The following is a 19,444-nucleotide window of genomic DNA, read 5'->3' as shown; positions in this document are numbered from 1 at the left end:
ATTCTTATTTGTGACAGGCATTCCCGTAGTTGTTATCTATAAAAGTTTGAAGATTACACCTTCCGTTCTGCCTGTCACAAAACAGTTACATTTGTCCGCGTTCAGTTTGGCCTGCAGCATCAGGCTTTATCCAGGGGCACCACGAGGAGGAACGGACTCGCCCCCATACACTGCTTAGTCTTCTTCTGCTTATAATTTAGATAATATCTTTTGCTCTGATATTTAGTCTTATGCTTAATGTTCTTCTGCTCTTTGTTCTGCAGCCTCTTGTTCTTCTGCTTCTCGGTCTTCCAGGTCGTCGTCGTCTCCAGGGTCGTCGTCTCCGGGGTCGTCGTCATCGGGGTGGTCTTCAGGGTCATCGTCTCCAGGGTCGTCGTCATCTCAGTGGTTGTCGTCTCTGGTGTCGTCGTCATCTTAGGGGTGGTCTTCCGGGTCGTCGACTTTAGGGTCTTGAACTTGGAAATGTAGCAGAAGGTACAAGTAGGCTGAGAAAATGCCGAGAAACAGCTGATGGAACTGGAACTCGGATGGCTACCCGAAGGTCCAAGAGCCAATGGAACTACCGAGGACCAGCTGACGTTACTGGAACCCGGTTACTAAGCAGGAGGTACCCGTGCTGAAAGCACTACCAAGGAACACCTGACGTTGGTGGAACTCAGATACCCAGAGGGAGGCACCTAAGCCAAAGGCTCTGCCCGGAACCAGCTGACGGTACTGGAACCAGGATGGGGAGCAGAAGGTACAAGAGCAAAAGACACTGCCGAGAACCAGCTGACGGTACTGGAACCCGGATGGGTAGCCGAAGGTCCAAGAGCCAATGGAACTACCGAGGACCAGCTGACGTTACTGGAACCCGGTTACTAAGCAGGAGGTACCCGTGCTTAAAGCACTACCAAGGACCACCTGACGTTGGTGGAACTCAGATACCCAGAGGGAGGCACCTAAGCCAAAGGCTCTGCCCGGAACCAGCTGACGGTACTGGAACCAGGATGGGGAGCAGAAGGTACAAGAGCAAAAGACACTGCCGAGAACCAGCTGACGGTACTGGAACCCGGATGGGTAGCCGAAGGTCCAAGAGCCAATGGAACTACCGAGGACCAGCTGACGTTACTGGAACCCGGTTACTAAGCAGGAGGTACCCGTGCCTGAAAGCACTACCAAGGACCACCTGACGTTGGTGGAACTCGGATACCCAGAGGGAGGCACCTAAGCCAAAGGCTCTGCCCGGAACCAGCTGACAGTGCTGGAACCAGGATGGGGACCTATTCAAGCTTGTCTTCCTAGAGCCCCAACTAGCGGTGTTGGAGCAAAGGGTCAGCAGGGGGAGCAGAGTGTAGGCCGAAGCCTGCACTGGAGGCATTTGTAGGTCTGTTGTGTCTGCATGGCATTTGCAGGACACGTTGCTGGCTACACAGCAGGGGAACAGCTGGCGGTGCTGAACCCCAGTGACACATTGGCTGGTGTTTTTCTCTGTGCAGCTAGCAGTACCGGGCCCCAACTGGCGGTGTTAGAGCCCAGGGTCAGCAGGAGGAGAGGGAGCAGAGTGTAGGCCGAAGCCTAATTGAACCAATTTTAAAGGTAACCTTTAACCCCCCCTCAGGTGTTACAAACTAGAAGAGCCACGCCTTATGCAGCAGTAGTGCTGCACAAGTCAAAGGTTGCTCTTTTAATTTTGTTCCTTGCACAAGCTGAATAAAACACGTACAACATTTTGGCCCTTATAGAGTCAATCTGTCTTGGAGGCGGGAGTTCCCTTCGTAATGAGACGCAGCACAGCTGGCAAAAATACCACCTTGGTGCTTGGAGCGGCCTCCTGAGCATTGCATTTTGATGTACAGGATTCTGCGTTGTTGCGTTATCCCTTGGCCAATGCGCTGCCCATCTTCTGACATCATTTCATGTCGGCTGGTGCGGTTCGCGATGCCCATGAATCCCAGCCCCGCAGTGTCTTTACAGTGTTTCACACTGCGGGGCTGGGATTCATGGCCTGGCCCAGTACATAGGTTCGCCTCTCGCTCGTGTCCTTACACCTGCTACAGACTGTGCGGCGTCAGCTGATCCCTTATCGCATGCCGCGGCCATGAAGAAGGCGGAAGGAGCTGAGTGACAGCCTGGCGAAGATATGCACCACTCATGCCCGTCAATCACACCCTCGCCGTCAAAATAAATAAGACACCGAGGGGCGTTGTGTCGGGCAGGGCGGCCGCAGAGGCGCAGCCAGCCAAACAATGATGTCAGAAGAAGGGCAGCGCTACCAAGGGGGTCGTTGCGTGTCATTACAAAGGAAAGTCACACCTCAGGGATGTTTTAATGGTCTCAGGTGACACATTGTAGATGTGTTCTGTTCCACGGGTGCAAGGAGAATAAGTTTATGAGCCACCTTGCACACATGCAGCATTACTGCTGTACAAGGTGGCTGTAAAACATACAAACACCTGGGGGTGGGGCGACAGGATCCCTTCAATTTCAGTTCTTGTGTCTGCGTGGCTTTTGCGGGACACGATGCCGGCTACACAGCAGGGGAACAGCTGGCAGTGCTGAACCCCACTGACACATTGGCTGGTGTTTTTCTCTGTGCAGCTAGCAGTACCGGGCACCAACTGGCGGTGTTAGAGCCCAGGGTCAGCAGGAGGAGGAGAGGCAGCAGAGTGTAGGCCGAAGCCTGCACTGGCGGCAGCTTTGTGTCTGCGTGGCTGTTGCAGGACACGTTGCCGGCTACACAGCAGGGGAACAGCTGGCGGTGCTGAACCCCACTGACACATTGGCGAGGTGTTTTTCTCTGTGCAGCCAGCACTTCGGGGCACCAACTGGCGGTGTTAGAGCCCAGGATCTGCAGGGGGAGCAGAGTGTAGGCCGAAGCCTAATTTAACCAATTTTAAAGGTAACCTTTAACCCCCCCTCAGGGGTTACAAACTAGAAGAGCCACGCCTTATGCAGCAGTAGTGCTGCACAAGTCAAAGGTTGCTCTTTTAATTTTTCTCCTTGCACACGCTGAATGAAACACGTATAACATGTAGCCCTTTATACAGTCAAACTGTGTTGGAGGCGAGAGTTCCCTTCGTAATGAGACGCAGCACAGATGTCAAAAATCCCACCTTGGTGCTGGGCGCAGCCTCCTGAGCGTTGTTATTTGCTGTACAGGAGTCTGCGCTGTCGTGTTATCCCTTGGCCTTGCGCTGTTAGCGCTGCCCATCTTCTGACATCATTTAATGTCGGCCGTTGCGGTTCGCGATGACCATAAATCCCAGCCCCGCAGTGTCTTTACATAGTTAAAACACTGCAGGGCTGGGATTCATGGCCTGGCGCAGTACATAGGTTCGCCTCTCGCTCGTGTCCTTACACCTGCTACAGACTGTGCGGCGTCAGCTGATCCCTTATCGCATGCCACGGCCATGAAGCCGCACAGTCTGAAGAAGGCGGAAGGAGATGAGGGACAGGCGAACATATGCACTGCTCATGCCCATCAATCACACCCTCGCAGTCCAAATACATAAGACACCGAGGGGCGTTGTGTGGGTCAGGGCGGCCGCAGAGGCGCAGCCAGCTGTTGTGAAATTGGATTCTGGGCTCCTCCGGTGGCCACTTGTGGAATTGTACTTGTGTGCATCATCCCCTCTGTTCACCTGCTCCTATCAGGATGTGGGAGTCGCTATATAACCTTGCTCCTCTGTCAGTTTCATGCCGGTCAACAATGTAATCAGAAGCCTTTCTGTGCATGTTCCTGCTACTAGACAACTCCCAGCTAAGTTGGACTTTTGTCCTTGTGTTTTTGCATTTTGTTCCTGTTCACAGCTGCTGTTTCGTTACTGTGTCTGGAAAGCTCTTGTGAGCGGAAATTGCCACTCTGGTGTTATGAGTTAATGCTAGAGTCTTAAAGTAATTTCTGGATGGTGTTTTGATAGGGTTTTCTGCTGACCATGAAAGTGCCCTTTCTGTCTTCTTGCTATCTAGTAAGCGGACCTCGATTTTTGCTAAACCTATTTTCATACTACGTTTGTCATTTCATCTAAAATCACCGCGAATATATGTGGGGGCCTCTGTCTGCCTTTTGGGAAAATTTCTCTAGAGGTGAGCCAGGACTGTCTTTTCCTCTGCTAGGATTAGGTAGTTCTCCGGCTGGCGCTGGGCATCTAGGGATAAAAAAACGTAGGCATGCTACCCGGCCACTTCTAGTTGTGCGGCAGGTTTAGTTCATGGTCAGTATAGTTTCCATCTTCCAAGAGCTAGTTCTCATATATGCTGGGCTATGTTCTCTCGCCATTGAGAATCATGACAGTTTGACCGGCCCAAAAAAAAGGGTTAAATTACTGGCTGAGAAAGGAGAGAAAAAAGAAGTCTGCTACAATTTTTTTTTTTTTTTTTCCTCTAGTTCTGAGTGTGCTCTTAATTGAATCACTTGCTAGTCTGCCTATACTGCAGCCTTCCTCTCTTTCTCTCCTTCTTATCCTTGAATGGCTCTGTGTTCACCTGTTTCAAATGGATCTTCAGAGTGTAGCTACAGGTTTGAATAATCTCGCCACAAAGGTACAAAATTTGCAAGATTTTGTTGTTCATGCACCTATGTCTGAGCCTAGAATTCCTTTGCCTGAATTCTTCTCGGGGAATAGATCTCACTTTCAAAATTTTAAAAATAATTGCAAATTGTTTTTGTCCCTGAAGTCTCGCTCTGCCGGAGACCCTGCACAGCAGGTCAGGATTGTAATTTCCTTGCTCCGGGGTGACCCTCAAGACTGGGCTTTTGCATTGGCACCAGGGGATCCTGCGTTGCTCAATGTGGATGCGTTTTTTCTGGCCTTGGGGTTGCTTTATGAGGAACCTCATTTAGAGCTTCAGGCGGAAAAGGCCTTGATGTCCTTGTCTCAGGGGCAAGATGAAGCTGAAATATACTGCCAAAAATTCCGCAAATGGTCTGTGCTTACTCAGTGGAATGAGTGCGCCCTGGCGGCGATTTTCAGAGAAGGTCTCTCTGATGCCATTAAGGATGTTATGGTGGAGTTCCCTGTGCCTGCGAGTCTGAATGAGTCCATGACGATGGCTATTCAGATCGATAGGCGTCTGCGGGAGCGCAAACCTGTGCACCATTTGGCGGTGTCTACTGAGAAAACGCCAGAAAATATGCAATGTGATAGAATTCTGTCCAGAAGCGAGCGGCAGAATTTTAGACGAAAAAATGGGTTGTGCTTCTATTGTGGTGATTCAACTCATGTTATATCAGCATGCTTTAAGCGTACTAAGAAGCCTGACAAGTCTGTTTCAATTAGCACTTTACAGTCTAAGTTTATTCTATCTGTGACCCTGATTTGTTCTTTGTCATCTATTACCGCGGACGCCTATGTCGACTCTGGCGCTGCTTTGAGTCTTATGGATTGGTCCTTTGCCAAACGCTGTGGGTATGATTTGGAGCCATTGGAGGCTCCGATACCTCTGAAAGGGATTGACTCCACCCCATTGGCTAGTAATAAACCACAATACTGGACACAAGTGACTATGCGTGTTAATCCGGATCACCAGGAGGTTATTCGCTTTCTGGTGCTGTATAATCTACATGATGTTTTGGTGCTGGGATTGCCATGGCTGCAATCTCATAACCCAGTCCTCGACTGGAGAGCTATGTCTGTGTTAAGCTGGGGATGTAAAGGAACTCATGGGGACGTACCTTTGGTTTCCATTTCATCATCTATTCCCTCTGAGATTCCTGAATTCTTGTCTGACTTTCGTGACGTTTTTGAAGAACCCAAGGTTGGTTCACTACCTCTGCACCGGGAGTGCGATTGTGCCATAGACTTGATCCCGGGTAGTAAATACCCTAAGGGTCGTTTATTTAATCTGTCTGTGCCTGAACACGCGGCTATGCGAGAATATATAAAGGAGTCCTTGGAAAAGGGACATATTCGTCCTTCGTCATCTCCCTTAGGATCCGGTTTTTTCTTTGTGTCTAAGAAAGACGGCTCTTTGAGGCCGTGTATTGATTATCGACTTTTGAATAAAATCACGGTTAAATATCAATATCCGTTACCACTGCTTACTGATTTGTTTGCTCGTATAAAGGGGGCCAAGTGGTTCTCTAAGATTGATCTCCGTGGGGCGTATAATTTGGTGCGAATCAAGCAGGGGGATGAGTGGAAAACCGCATTTAATACGCCCGAGGGCCATTTTGAGTATTTGGTGATGCCTTTTGGTCTTTCAAATGCCCCTTCAGTCTTCCAGTCCTTTATGCATGACATTTTCCGCGATTATTTGGACAAATTTATGATTGTGTATCTGGATGATATTCTGATTTTTTCGGATGACTGGGACTCTCATGTCCAGCAGGTCAGGAGGGTTTTTCAGGTTTTGCGGTCTAATTCCTTGTGTGTGAAGGGTTCTAAGTGTGTTTTTGGGGTTCAAAAGATTTCCTTCTTGGGATACATTTTTTCCCCCTCTTCCATCGAGATGGATCCTGTCAAGGTTCAGGCTATTGGTGATTGGACGCAACCCTCTTCTCTTAAGAGTCTTCAGAAATTTTTGGGCTTTGCTAACTTTTATCGTCGATTTATTGCTGGTTTTTCTGATGTTGTAAAACCATTGACTGATTTGACTAAGAAGGGTGCTGATGTTGCTGATTGGTCCCCTGATGCTGTGGAGGCCTTTCGGGAGCTCAAGCGCCGCTTTTCTTCCGCCCCAGTGTTGCGTCAGCCTGATGTTGCTCTTCCTTTTCAGGTTGAGGTCGACACTTCTGAAATCGGAGCTGGGGCGGTGTTGTCGCAGAGAAGTTCCGACTGCTCCGTGATGAGACCTTGTGCTTTTTTTTCCCGTAAATTTTCGCCCGCCGAGCGGAATTATGATATTGGGAATCGGGAGCTTTTGGCCATGAAGTGGGCTTTTGAGGAGTGGCGTCACTGGCTTGAGGGGGCCAGACATCAGGTGGTGGTATTGACTGACCACAAAAATTTAATTTACCTTGAGTCTGCCAGGCGCCTGAATCCTAGACAGGCGCGCTGGTCGTTGTTTTTCTCTCGGTTTAATTTTGTGGTGTCTTACCTACCGGGTTCTAAGAATGTTAAGGCGGATGCCCTTTCTAGGAGTTTTGAGCCTGACTCCCCTGGTAATTCTGAGCCCACAGGTATCCTTAAAGATGGAGTGATATTGTCTGCCGTTTCTCCAGACCTGCGGCGGGCCTTGCAGGAGTTTCAGGCGGATAGACCTGATCGTTGCCCACCTGGTAGACTGTTTGTTCCTGATGATTGGACCAGTAGAGTCATCTCTGAGGTTCATTCTTCTGCGTTGGCAGGTCATCCTGGAATCTTTGGTACCAGGGATTTGGTGGCAAGGTCCTTCTGGTGGCCTTCCCTGTCACGAGATGTGCGAGGCTTTGTGCAGTCTTGTGACGTTTGTGCTCGGGCCAAGCCTTGTTGTTCTCGGGCTAGTGGATTGTTGTTACCCTTGCCTATCCCGAAGAGGCCTTGGACGCACATCTCGATGGATTTTATTTCGGATCTGCCTGTTTCTCATAAGATGTCTGTCATCTGGGTGGTGTGTGACCGTTTCTCTAAGATGGTCCATCTGGTTCCCTTGCCTAAGTTGCCTTCTTCTTCCGAGTTGGTTCCTCTGTTTTTTCAAAATGTTGTTCGTTTGCATGGTATTCCGGAGAATATCGTTTCTGACAGAGGGACCCAATTCATGTCTAGATTTTGGCGGGCATTCTGTGCTAGGATGGGCATAGATTTGTCTTTTTCGTCTGCTTTCCATCCTCAGACTAATGGCCAGACCGAGCGGACTAATCAGACCTTGGAGACATATTTGAGGTGTTTTGTGTCTGCGGATCAGGATGATTGGGTTGCTTTTTTGCCTTTGGCGGAGTTCGCCCTCAATAATCGGGCCAGCTCTGCCACCTTGGTGTCCCCGTTTTTCTGTAATTCGGGGTTTCATCCTCGATTTTCCTCCGGTCAAGTGGAATCTTCGGATTGTCCTGGAGTGGATGCTGTGGTGGAGAGGTTGCATCAGATTTGGGGGCAGGTGGTGGACAATTTGAAGTTGTCCCAGGAGAAGACTCAGCTTTTTGCCAACCGCCGTCGTCGTGTTGGTCCTCGGCTTTGTGTTGGGGACTTGGTGTGGTTGTCTTCTCGTTTTGTCCCTATGAGGGTTTCTTCTCCTAAGTTTAAGCCTCGGTTCATCGGCCCGTACAAGATATTGGAGATTCTTAACCCTGTGTCCTTCCGTTTGGACCTCCCTGCATCCTTTTCGATTCATAATGTTTTTCATCGGTCATTGTTGCGCAGGTATGAGGTACCGGCTGTGCCTTCCGTTGAGCCTCCTGCTCCGGTGTTGGTTGAGGGTGAGTTGGAGTACGTTGTGGAAAAGATCTTGGACTCTCGTGTTTCCAGACGGAAACTCCAGTATCTGGTCAAATGGAAGGGATACGGTCAGGAGGATAATTCTTGGGTCACTGCCTCTGATGTTCATGCCTCCGATCTTGTCCGTGCCTTTCATAGGGCTCATCCTGATCGCCCTGGTGGTTCTGGTGAGGGTTCGGTGCCCCCTCCTTGAAGGGGGGGTACTGTTGTGAAATTGGATTCTGGGCTCCCCCGGTGGCCACTTGTGGAATTGTACTTGTGTGCATCATCCCCTCTGTTCACCTGCTCCTATCAGGATGTGGGAGTCGCTATATAACCTTGCTCCTCTGTCAGTTTCATGCCGGTCAACAATGTAATCAGAAGCCTTTCTGTGCATGTTCCTGCTACTAGACAACTCCCAGCTAAGTTGGACTTTTGTCCTTGTGTTTTTGCATTTTGTTCCTGTTCACAGCTGCTGTTTCGTTACTGTGTCTGGAAAGCTCTTGTGAGCGGAAATTGCCACTCTGGTGTTATGAGTTAATGCTAGAGTCTTAAAGTAATTTCTGGATGGTGTTTTGATAGGGTTTTCTGCTGACCATGAAAGTGCCCTTTCTGTCTTCTTGCTATCTAGTAAGCGGACCTCGATTTTTGCTAAACCTATTTTCATACTACGTTTGTCATTTCATCTAAAATCACCGCCAATATATGTGGGGGCCTCTGTCTGCCTTTTGGGAAAATTTCTCTAGAGGTGAGCCAGGACTGTCTTTTCCTCTGCTAGGATTAGGTAGTTCTCCGGCTGGCGCTGGGCATCTAGGGATAAAAAAACGTAGGCATGCTACCCGGCCACTTCTAGTTGTGCGGCAGGTTTAGTTCATGGTCAGTATAGTTTCCATCTTCCAAGAGCTAGTTCTCATATATGCTGGGCTATGTTCTCTCGCCATTGAGAATCATGACAGCCAGCCAAACAATGATGCCAGAAGATGGGCAGCGCTACCAAGGGGGTTGCAGCGTGTCATTACAAAGGAAAGTCACACCTCCGGGACGGTTAAATGGTCACAGAGGAGACATTTTTGACATGTTCAGTTCCACATGTGCAAGGAGAATAAGTTTATGAGCCACCTTGCACACATGCAGCATTACCGCTGTACAAGGTGGCTGTAAAACATACAAACGCCTGGGGGAGGGGGGACAGGTTCCCTTCAATTTCAGTTCTTGTGTCTGCGTGGCTGTTGCAGGACACGTTGCCGGCTACACAGCAGGGGAACAGCTGGCGGTGCTGAACCACACTGACACATTGGCTGGTGTTTTTCTCTGTGCAGCTAGCAGTACCGGGCACCAACTGGCGGTGTTAGAGCCCAGGGTCAGCAGGAGGAGGAGAGGGAGCAGAGTGCAGGCCGAAGCTTGCACTGGCGGCAGCTTTGTGTCTGCGTGGCTGTTGCAGGACACGTTGCCGGCTACACAGCAGGGGAACAGCTGGCGGTGCTGAACCCCACTGACACATTGGCGAGATGCTTTTCTCTGTGCAGCCAGCACTTCGGGGCACCAATTGGTGGCGTTAGAGCCCAGGATCTGCGGGAGGAGCAGAGTGTAGGCTGTTATGACCCCAGTGGACAGGGTCTCAGAGGAACGTGTAAGTCTGCAAGATACAAAAATCCAGCTCATAGGGCTGTGGTAACTGGGTTGACCAAATAGCTACTCCTAACACCAACACTAGAAGTAGCCGGGGATCATGCCTACGGTGATCGCTAGATGACTCGCGCCAGCCGGAGAATCTAACTACCCCTAGGAGAAGAAAACAAAGACCTCTCTTGCCTCCAGAGAAAGGGACCCCAAAGCAAGATACAAGCCCCCCACAAATAATAACAGTGAGGTAAGAGGAAATGACAAACACAGAAATGAACCAGGTTCAGCAAAGAGAGGCCAGCTTACTAATAGCAGAATATAGCAAGATAACTTATCTGGTCAACAAAAACCCTATAAAAATCCACGCTGGAGATTCAAGAACCCCCGAACCGTCTAACGGTCCGGGGGGAGAACACCAGCCCCCTAGAGCTTCCAGCAAAGGTCAGGATACAGATTGGAACAAGCTGGACAAAAATACCAAACAAAACAAAAGCAAAAAGCAAGGAAGCAGACTTAGCTTGAAATACAGGAACCAGGATCATAGGACAAGAGCACAACAGATTAGCTCTGATTTCAACGATGCCAGGCATTGAACTGAAGGTCCAGGGAGCTTATATAGCAACGCCCCTGAACTAACGGCCCAGGTGAGGATATAGGAAAAGACAGACGCTCCAGAGTCAAATCACTAATGACCACTAGAGGGAGCAAAAAGCAAAATCACAACAGTACCCCCCCCCTTAGTGAGGGGTCACCGAACCCTCACCACGAACACCAGGGCGATCAGGATGAGCGGCATGAAAGGCACGAACTAAATCGGCCGCATGAACATCAGAGGCGACCACCCAGGAATTATCTTCCTGACCATAGCCCTTCCACTTGACCAGGTACTGAAGCCTCCGCCTGGAGAGACGAGAATCCAAGATCTTCTCCACCACGTACTCCAACTCGCCCTCAACCAACACCGGAGCAGGAGGCTCAGCAGAAGGAACCACAGGCACAACGTACCGCCGCAACAAGGACCTATGAAACACGTTGTGGATAGCAAACGACACAGGTAGATCCAGGCGAAAGGATACAGGATTAAGAATTTCCAATATCTTGTAAGGACCAATAAAACGAGGTTTAAATTTGGGAGAGGAAACCTTCATAGGAACAAAGCGGGAAGAAAGCCACACCAAATCCCCAACACGTAGTCGGGGACCCACACCACGGCGGCGGTTGGCAAAGCACTGAGCCCTCTCCTGTGACAACTTCAAGTTGTCCAACACAAGATTCCAGATCCGCTGCAACCTATCCACCACAGAATCCACCCCAGGGCAGTCAGAAGGTTCCACATGACCCGAAGAAAAACGAGGGTGGAAACCAGAGTTGCAGAAAAACGGCGAAACCAAGGTGGCGGAACTAGCCCGATTATTAAGGGCAAACTCAGCTAACGGCAAGAAGGTCACCCAATCGTCCTGATCAGCAGAGACAAAACACCTCAAATAAGCCTCCAAAGTCTGATTAGTTCGCTCCGTCTGTCCATTAGTCTGAGGATGGAAAGCAGACGAAAATGACAAGTCAATGCCCATCCTACTACAAAAGGATCGCCAGAATCTGGAAACGAACTGGGATCCTCTGTCTGACACAATATTCTCAGGGATGCCGTGCAAACGAACCACGTTCTGGAAAAACACAGGAACCAGATCGGAAGAGGAAGGCAGTTTAGGCAAAGGAACCAAATGGACCATCTTGGAGAAGCGATCACATATCACCCAGATAACAGACATGCCCTGAGACACCGGAAGATCAGAAATGAAATCCATGGAGATATGTGTCCAAGGTCTCTTAGGGACAGGCAAGGGCAAGAGCAACCCGCTGGCACGAGAACAGCAAGGCTTAGCTCGAGCACAAGTCCCACAGGACTGTACAAATGACCGCACATCCCTAGACAAGGAAGGCCACCAAAAGGATCTGGCCACCAGATCTCTGGTGCCAAAAATTCCTGGGTGACCTGCCAACACCGAGGAATGAACCTCGGAAATGACTCTGCTGGTCCACTTATCAGGCACAAACAGTCTGTCAGGTGGACAAAAATCAGGCCTATCAGCCTGAAATCTCTGCAACACACGTCGCAGATCAGGAGAAATAGCTGACAAGATAATACCATCCTTAAGAATACCAACAGGTTCAGCGACTCCAGGAGCATCAGGCACAAAGCTCCTGGAAAGAGCATCGGCCTTCACATTCTTTGAACCTGGTAAATACGAGACAACAAAGTCAAAACGGGAGAAAAACAATGACCAGCGGGCCTGTCTAGGATTCAGGCGTTTAGCAGACTCGAGATACATCAGATTTTTGTGATCAGTCAAGACCACCACACGATGCTTAGCACCCTCGAGCCAATGACGCCACTCCTCAAATGCCCATTTCATGGCCAACAACTCCCGATTGCCCACATCATAATTTCGCTCCGCAGGCGAAAACTTCCTAGAGAAAAAGGCGCAAGGTCTCATAACAGAGCAACCAGGGCCTCTCTGCGACAAAACGGCCCCTGCTCCAATCTCTGAAGCATCCACCTCAACTTGAAAGGGAAGCGAGACATCAGGCTGGCACAAAACAGGCGCCGAAGTAAACCGACGTTTCAACTCCTGGAAAGCCTCCACGGCAGCAGGAGCCCAATTAACCACATCGGAGCCCTTCTTGGTCATATCCGTCAAAGGTTTCACAATGCTAGAAAAGTTAGCGATAAAACGACGGTAGAAGTTAGCGAAACCCAAGAACTTCTGAAGACTCTTAACTGACGAGGGCTGAGTCCAATCAAGAATAGCTCGGACCTTGACTGGGTCCATCTCCACAGCAGAAGGGGAAAAAATGAACCCCAAAAAGGGAACCTTCTGTACACCAAAAAGACACTTTGAGCCCTTGACAAACAAAGAATTTTCACGCAAAATTTTAAAGACCATCCTGACCTGCTCCACATGCGAGTCCCAATTATCAGAAAAAACCAGAATATCATCCAGATTAACGATCAGAAATTTATCCAGATAGTTCCGGAAAATGTCATGCATAAAGGACTGAAAAACTGAAGGGGCATTAGAGAGCCCAAAAGGCATCACCAAGTACTCAAAATGACCTTCGGGCGTATTGAATGCGGTTTTCCATTCATCCCCTTGCTTAATGCGCACAAGGTTGTACGCACCACGAAGGTCTATCTTGGTAAACCACTTGGCACCTTTAATCCGGGCAAACAAGTCAGACAACAGCGGCAAAGGATACTGAAATTTGACAGTGATCTTATTTAAAAGCCGATAGTCAATACAAGGCCTCAAAGATCCGTCCTTTTTAGCCACACAAAAGAATCCCGCACCAAGAGGGGAAGAAGACGGACGGATGTGTCCTTTCTCCAGAGACTCCTTGATATATGAACGCATAGCGGTATGTTCAGGTATCGACAGATTAAACAGTCTTCCCTTAGGAAATTTACTGCCTGGAATCAAATCTATTGCACAGTCACATTCCCTATGAGGAGGCAATGCACTGGACCTGGACTCGCTAAAGACATCCTGATAATCAGACAAGTACTCCGGAACTTCCGAAGGCGTAGAAGAAGCAATAGACACAGGCAGGGAATCCTCATGAATACCACGACAGCCCCAACTAGACACTGACATAGCCTTCCAGTCAAGGACTGGATTATGGGTCTGTAACCATGGCAGCCCCAAAACAACCAAATCATGCATTTTATGTAGAACGAGAAAACGTATCACCTCGCGGTGTTCAGGAGTCATGCACATGGTAACCTGTGTCCAATACTGCGGCTTATTTTCTGCCAATGGCGTAGCATCAATACCCCTAAGAGGGATAGGATTTTCTAATGGTTCAAGAATAAAACCACAGCGCTTAGCAAATGAGAGATCCATAAGACTCAGGGCAGCACCTGAATCTACAAACGCCATGACAGGATAAGATGACAGTGAGCAAATCAAAGTTACAGACAGAATAAACTTAGGATGCAAATTACCAACGGTGACAGGACTAACAACCTTAGATATACGTTTAGAGCATGCTGAGATAACATGTGTAGAATCACCACAGTAGTAGCACAAGCCATTCCGGCGTCTATGAATTTTCCTCTCATTTCTAGTCAGGATTCTATCACATTGCATCAAATCAGGTGTCCGTTCAGACAACACCATGAGGGAATTTGCGGTTTTTCTATCACATTGCATCACATCAGGTGTCTGTTCAGACAACAACATGAGGGAATTTGCGGTTTTGCGCTCCCGCAACCGCCGGTCAATTTGAATAGCCAGGGACATGGTATCATTCAGACCTGTGGGAATGGGAAAACCCACCATAACATTCTTAATGGCCTCAGAAAGGCCATTTCTAAAATTAGCGGCCAGTGCACACTCGTTCCAATGTGTCAGCACGGACCATTTCCGAAATTTTTGGCAATACACCTCAGCCTCGTCCTGGCCCTGAGACATAGCCAGCAAGGCTTTCTCTGCCTGAATCTCAAGATTGGGTTCCTCATAAAGTAAACCGAGCGCCAGAAAAAACGCATCAATATCAGCCAATGCCGGATCTCCTGGCGCCAACGAAAAAGCCCAATCCTGAGGGTCACCCCGTAAGAATGAAATAACAATTTTTACTTGTTGAGCAGAGTCTCCAGACGAACAAGGTTTCAGGGACAAAAATAATTTACAATTATTCCTGAAATTCCTAAACTTAAAACGGTCTCCTGAAAACAGTTCAGGAATCGGAATCTTGGGTTCAGACCTAGGATTTCTGGTAACATAATCTTGTATACCCTGCACACGAGCGGCAAGCTGGTCCACACTTGTAATCAAGGTCTGGACATTCATGTCTGCAGCAAGCTTAAGCCACTCTGAGGTAAAGGGGAAAAGAAAAAAAAAAAAAAAAAAAATGAGAGAGGGAAAAAAAAACTCAAAATTTTCTTTCTTATAATCCCAGTTCTGCAATGCATTAAACATTTAATACTGGCCTGGCATACTGTTATGACCCCAGTGGACAGGGTCTCAGAGGAACGTGTAAGTCTGCAAGATACAAAAATCCAGCTCATAGGGCTGTGGTAACTGGGTTGACCAAATAGCTACTCCTAACGCCAACACTAGAAGTAGCCGGGGATCATGCCTACGGTGATCGCTAGATGACTCGCGCCAGCCGGAGAATCTAACTACCCCTAGGAGAAGAAAACAAAGACCTCTCTTGCCTCCAGAGAAAGGGACCCCAAAGCAAGATACAAGCCCCCCACAAATAATAACGGTGAGGTAAGAGGAAATGACAAACACAGAAATGAACCAGGTTCAGCAAAGAGAGGCCAGCTTACTAATAGCAGAATATAGCAAGATAACTTATCTGGTCAACAAAAACCCTATAAAAATCCACGCTGGAGATTCAAGAACCCCCGAACCGTCTAACGGTCCGGGGGGAGAACACCAGCCCCCTAGAGCTTCCAGCAAAGGTCAGGATACAGATTGGAACAAGCTGGACAAAAATACCAAACAAAACAAAAGCAAAAAGCAAGGAAGCAGACTTAGCTTGAAATACAGGAACCAGGATCATAGGACAAGAGCACAACAGATTAGCTCTGATTTCAACGATGCCAGGCATTGAACTGAAGGTCCAGGGAGCTTATATAGCAACGCCCCTGAACTAACGGCCCAGGTGAGGATATAGGAAAAGACAGACGCTCCAGAGTCAAATCACTAATGACCACTAGAGGGAGCAAAAAGCAAAATCACAACAGTAGGCCGAAGCCTAATTGAACCAATTTTAAAGGTAACCTTTAACCCCCTCAGGGGTTACAAACTAGAAGAGCCACACCTTGGGCAGCAGTAATGCTGCACAAGTCAAAGGTTGCTCTTTTAAATTCTGTTCCTTGCACACGCTGAATGAAACACGTATGACATTTAGCCCCTTAAACAATCAAAACTGTCTTGGAGGCGGGAGTTTCCTTCTTAATGAGACGCAGCACAGATGTCAAGAATCCCACCTTGGTGCTGGGCGAGGCCTCCTGAGCGTCGTTATTTGCTGTACAGGAGTCTGCGCTGTCGTGTTATCCCTTGGCCTTGCGCTGTTAGCGCTGCCCGTCTCCTGACATCAGTTAATGTCGGCCGGTGCGGTTCGCGATGACCATGAATCCCAGCCCCGCAGTGCCTTTACAGTGTTTCACACTGCGAGGCTGGGATTCATGGCCTGGTGCAGTACATATGTTCGCCTCTCGCTCGGGTCCTTACACCTGCTACAGACTGTGCGGCGTCAGCTGATCCTTTATCGCATGCCACGGCCATGAAGCCGCACAGTCTGAAGAAGGCGGAAGGAGATGAGTGACAACAGGTGAAGATATGCACTGCTCATGCCCGTCAATCACACCCTCGCAGTCAAAATATATAAGACACCGAGGGGCGTTGTGTCGGGCAGGGCGGCCGCAGAGGCGCAGCCAGCCAAACAATGATGTCAGAAGATGGGCAGCGCTACCAAGGGGGTTGCAGCGTGTCATTACAAAGGAAAGTCACACCTCTGGGACGGTTTAATGGTCTCAGGGGACACATTGTAGACGTGTTACGTTCGGCGTGTGCAAGGAGAATAACTTAGTGAGCTACCTTGTACAAATGCAGCATTACTGCTGTACAAGGTGGCTGTTAAACATACAAACGCCTGGGGGGGGACAGGTTCCCTTCAATTTCAGTTCTTGTGTCTGCGTGGCTTTTGCAGGACACGATGCCGGCTACACAGCAGGGGAACAGCTGGCGTTGCTGAACCCCACTGACACATTGGCTGGTGTTTTTCTCTGTGCAGCTAGCATTACCGGGCACCAACTGGCGGTGTTAGAGCCCAGGGTCAGCAGGAGGAGAGGGAGCAGAGTGTAGGCCGAAGCCTGCACTGGCGGCAGCTTTGTGTCTGCGTGGCTTTTGCAGGACACGATGCCGGCTACACAGCAGGGGAACAGCTGGCGTTGCTGAACCCCACTGACACATTGTCTGGTGTTTTCCTCTGTGCAGCTAGCATTACCGGGCACCAACTGGCGGTGTTAGAGCCCAGGGTCAGCAGGAGGAGAGGGAGCAGAGTGTAGGCCGAAGCCTGCACTGGCGGCAGCTTTGTGTCTGCGTGGCTTTTGCAGGACACGATGCCGGCTACACAGCAGGGGAACAGCTGGCGGTGCTGAACCCCACTGACAGAGTGGCGTGTGTTTTGCTCTGTGCAGCCAGCACTTCCGGACAGCAACTAGCGGTGTTGGAGCCCGGGCTCTGCAGGTGGAGCAGAGTGTAGGCCGAAGCCTAATTGAACCGATTTTAAAGGTAACCTTTAACCCCCCCTACAAGAGCCACAGCTTGGGCAGCAGTAATGCTGCACAAGTCAAAGGTTGCTCTTTAATTTTTCTCCTTGCACACGCAGAAAGAAACACGTATAACATTTAGGCCCTTAAGCAGTCAAACTGTTTTGGAGGCGTGAGTTCCCTTTGTAATGAGACGCAGCACAGCTGTCAAAAATCCCACCTTGGTGCTGGGCGTGGCCTCCTGAGCGTCGTTATTTGCTGCACAGGAGTCTGCGCTGTCGTGTTATCCCTTGGCCTTGCGCTGTTAGCGCTGCCCATCTTCTGACATCATTTAATGTTGGCCGGTGCGGTTCGCGATGACCATGAATCCCAGCCCCGCAGTGTCTTTACATTGTTAAAACACTGCGGGGCTGGGATTCATGGCCTGGCGCAGTACATATGTTCGCCTCTCACACTCGGGTCCTTACACCTGCTTCAGACTGTGCGGCGCCAGCTGATCCCTTATGGAATGCCACGGCCATGATGCCGCACAGTGTGAAGAAGGCGGAAGGAGATAAGTGCCAGGCGAAGATAGGCACTGCTCATGCCCATCAATCACACCCTCGCAGTCTAAAGAAATTAGACACCGAGGGGCGTTGTGTCGGGCAGGGCTGCCGCAGAGGCGCAGACAGCCAAAAATGATGCCAGAAGACGGGCAGCGCTACCAAGGGGGTTGCAGCGTGTCATTACAAAGGAAAGTCACACCTCAGGGACGGTTTAATGGTCACAGAGGACACATTTTAGACGTGTTCAGTTCCACGTGTGCAAGGGGAATAAGTTTATGAGCCACCTTGCACACATGCAGCATTACTGCTGTACAAGGTGGCTGTGAAACATACAAACGCCTGGGGGAGTGGGGACAGGTTCCCTTCAATTTCAGTTCTTGTGTCTGCGTGGCTTTTGCAGGACACGATGCCGGCTACACAGCAGGGGAACAGCTGGCGGTGCTGAACCCCACTGACACATTGGCGAGGTGTTTGGCTCTGTGCAGCTAGCCGTACCAGGCACCAACAGGCGGTGTTAGAGCCCAGGGTCAGCAGGAGGAGAGGGAGCAGAGTGCAGGCCGAAGCCTGCACTGGCGGCAGCTTTGAGTCTGCGTGGCTGTTGCAGGACACGTTGCGGGCTACACAGCAGGGGAACAGCTGGCGGTGCTGAACCCCACTGACACATTGTCGGGTGTTTTTCTCTGTGCAGCCAGCACTTCGGGGCACCAACTGGCGGTGTTAGAGCCCAGGCTCTGAAGGGGGAGCAGAGTGTAGGCCGAAGCCTAATTGAACCAATTTTAAAGGTAACCTTTAACCCCCCCTCAGGTGTTACAAACTAGAAGAGCCACGCCTTATGCAGCAGTAGTGCTGCACAAGTCAAAGGTTGCTCTTTTAATTTTGTTCCTTGCACAAGCTGAATGAAACACGTACAACATTTTGGCCCTTATAGAGTCAATCTGTCTTGGAGGCGGGAGTTCCCTTCGTAATGAGACGCAGCACAGCTGACAAAAATACCACCTTGGTGCTTGGCGCGGCCTCCTGAGCATCGCATTTTGATGTACAGGAGTCTGCGTTGTTGCATTATCCCTTGGCCATGCGCTGCCCATCTTCTGACATTATTTCATGTCGGCTGGTGCGGTTCGCGATGCCCATGAATCCCAGCCCCGCAGTGTCTTTACAGTGATTCACACTGCGGGGCTGGGATTCATGGCCTGGCGCAGTACATAGGTTTGCCTCTCGCTCGTGTCCTTACACCTGCTACAGACTGTGCGGCGTCAGCTGATCCCTTATCGCATGCCGCGGCCATGAAGCCGCACAGTCTGAAGAAGGCGGAAGGAGCTGAGTGACAGCCTGGCGAAGATATGCACTGCTCATGCCCGTCAATCACACCCTCGCAGTCAAAATATATAAGACACCGAGGGGCGTTGTGTCGGGCAGGGCGGCCGCAGAGGCGCAGCCAGCCAAACAATGATGTCAGAAGAAGGGCTGTGCTACCAAGGGGGTCGTTGCGTGTCATTACAAAGGAAAGTCACACATCAGGGACATATTAATGGTCTCAGGGGACACATTGTAGACATGTTCTGTTCCACGGGTGCAAGGAGAATAAGTTTATGAGCCACCTTGCACACATGCAGCATTACTGCTGTAAAAGGTGGCTGTAAAACATACAACCACCTGGGGGTGGGGCGACAGGATCCCTT

The sequence above is a fragment of the Ranitomeya variabilis genome, chromosome 1 (genome assembly GCF_051348905.1).
Source record: "Ranitomeya variabilis isolate aRanVar5 chromosome 1, aRanVar5.hap1, whole genome shotgun sequence".
NCBI lineage: Eukaryota > Metazoa > Chordata > Amphibia > Anura > Dendrobatidae > Ranitomeya > Ranitomeya variabilis.
The sequence above is the reverse complement of the archived record's forward strand: the minus strand, read 5'-3'. Positions refer to the sequence as shown.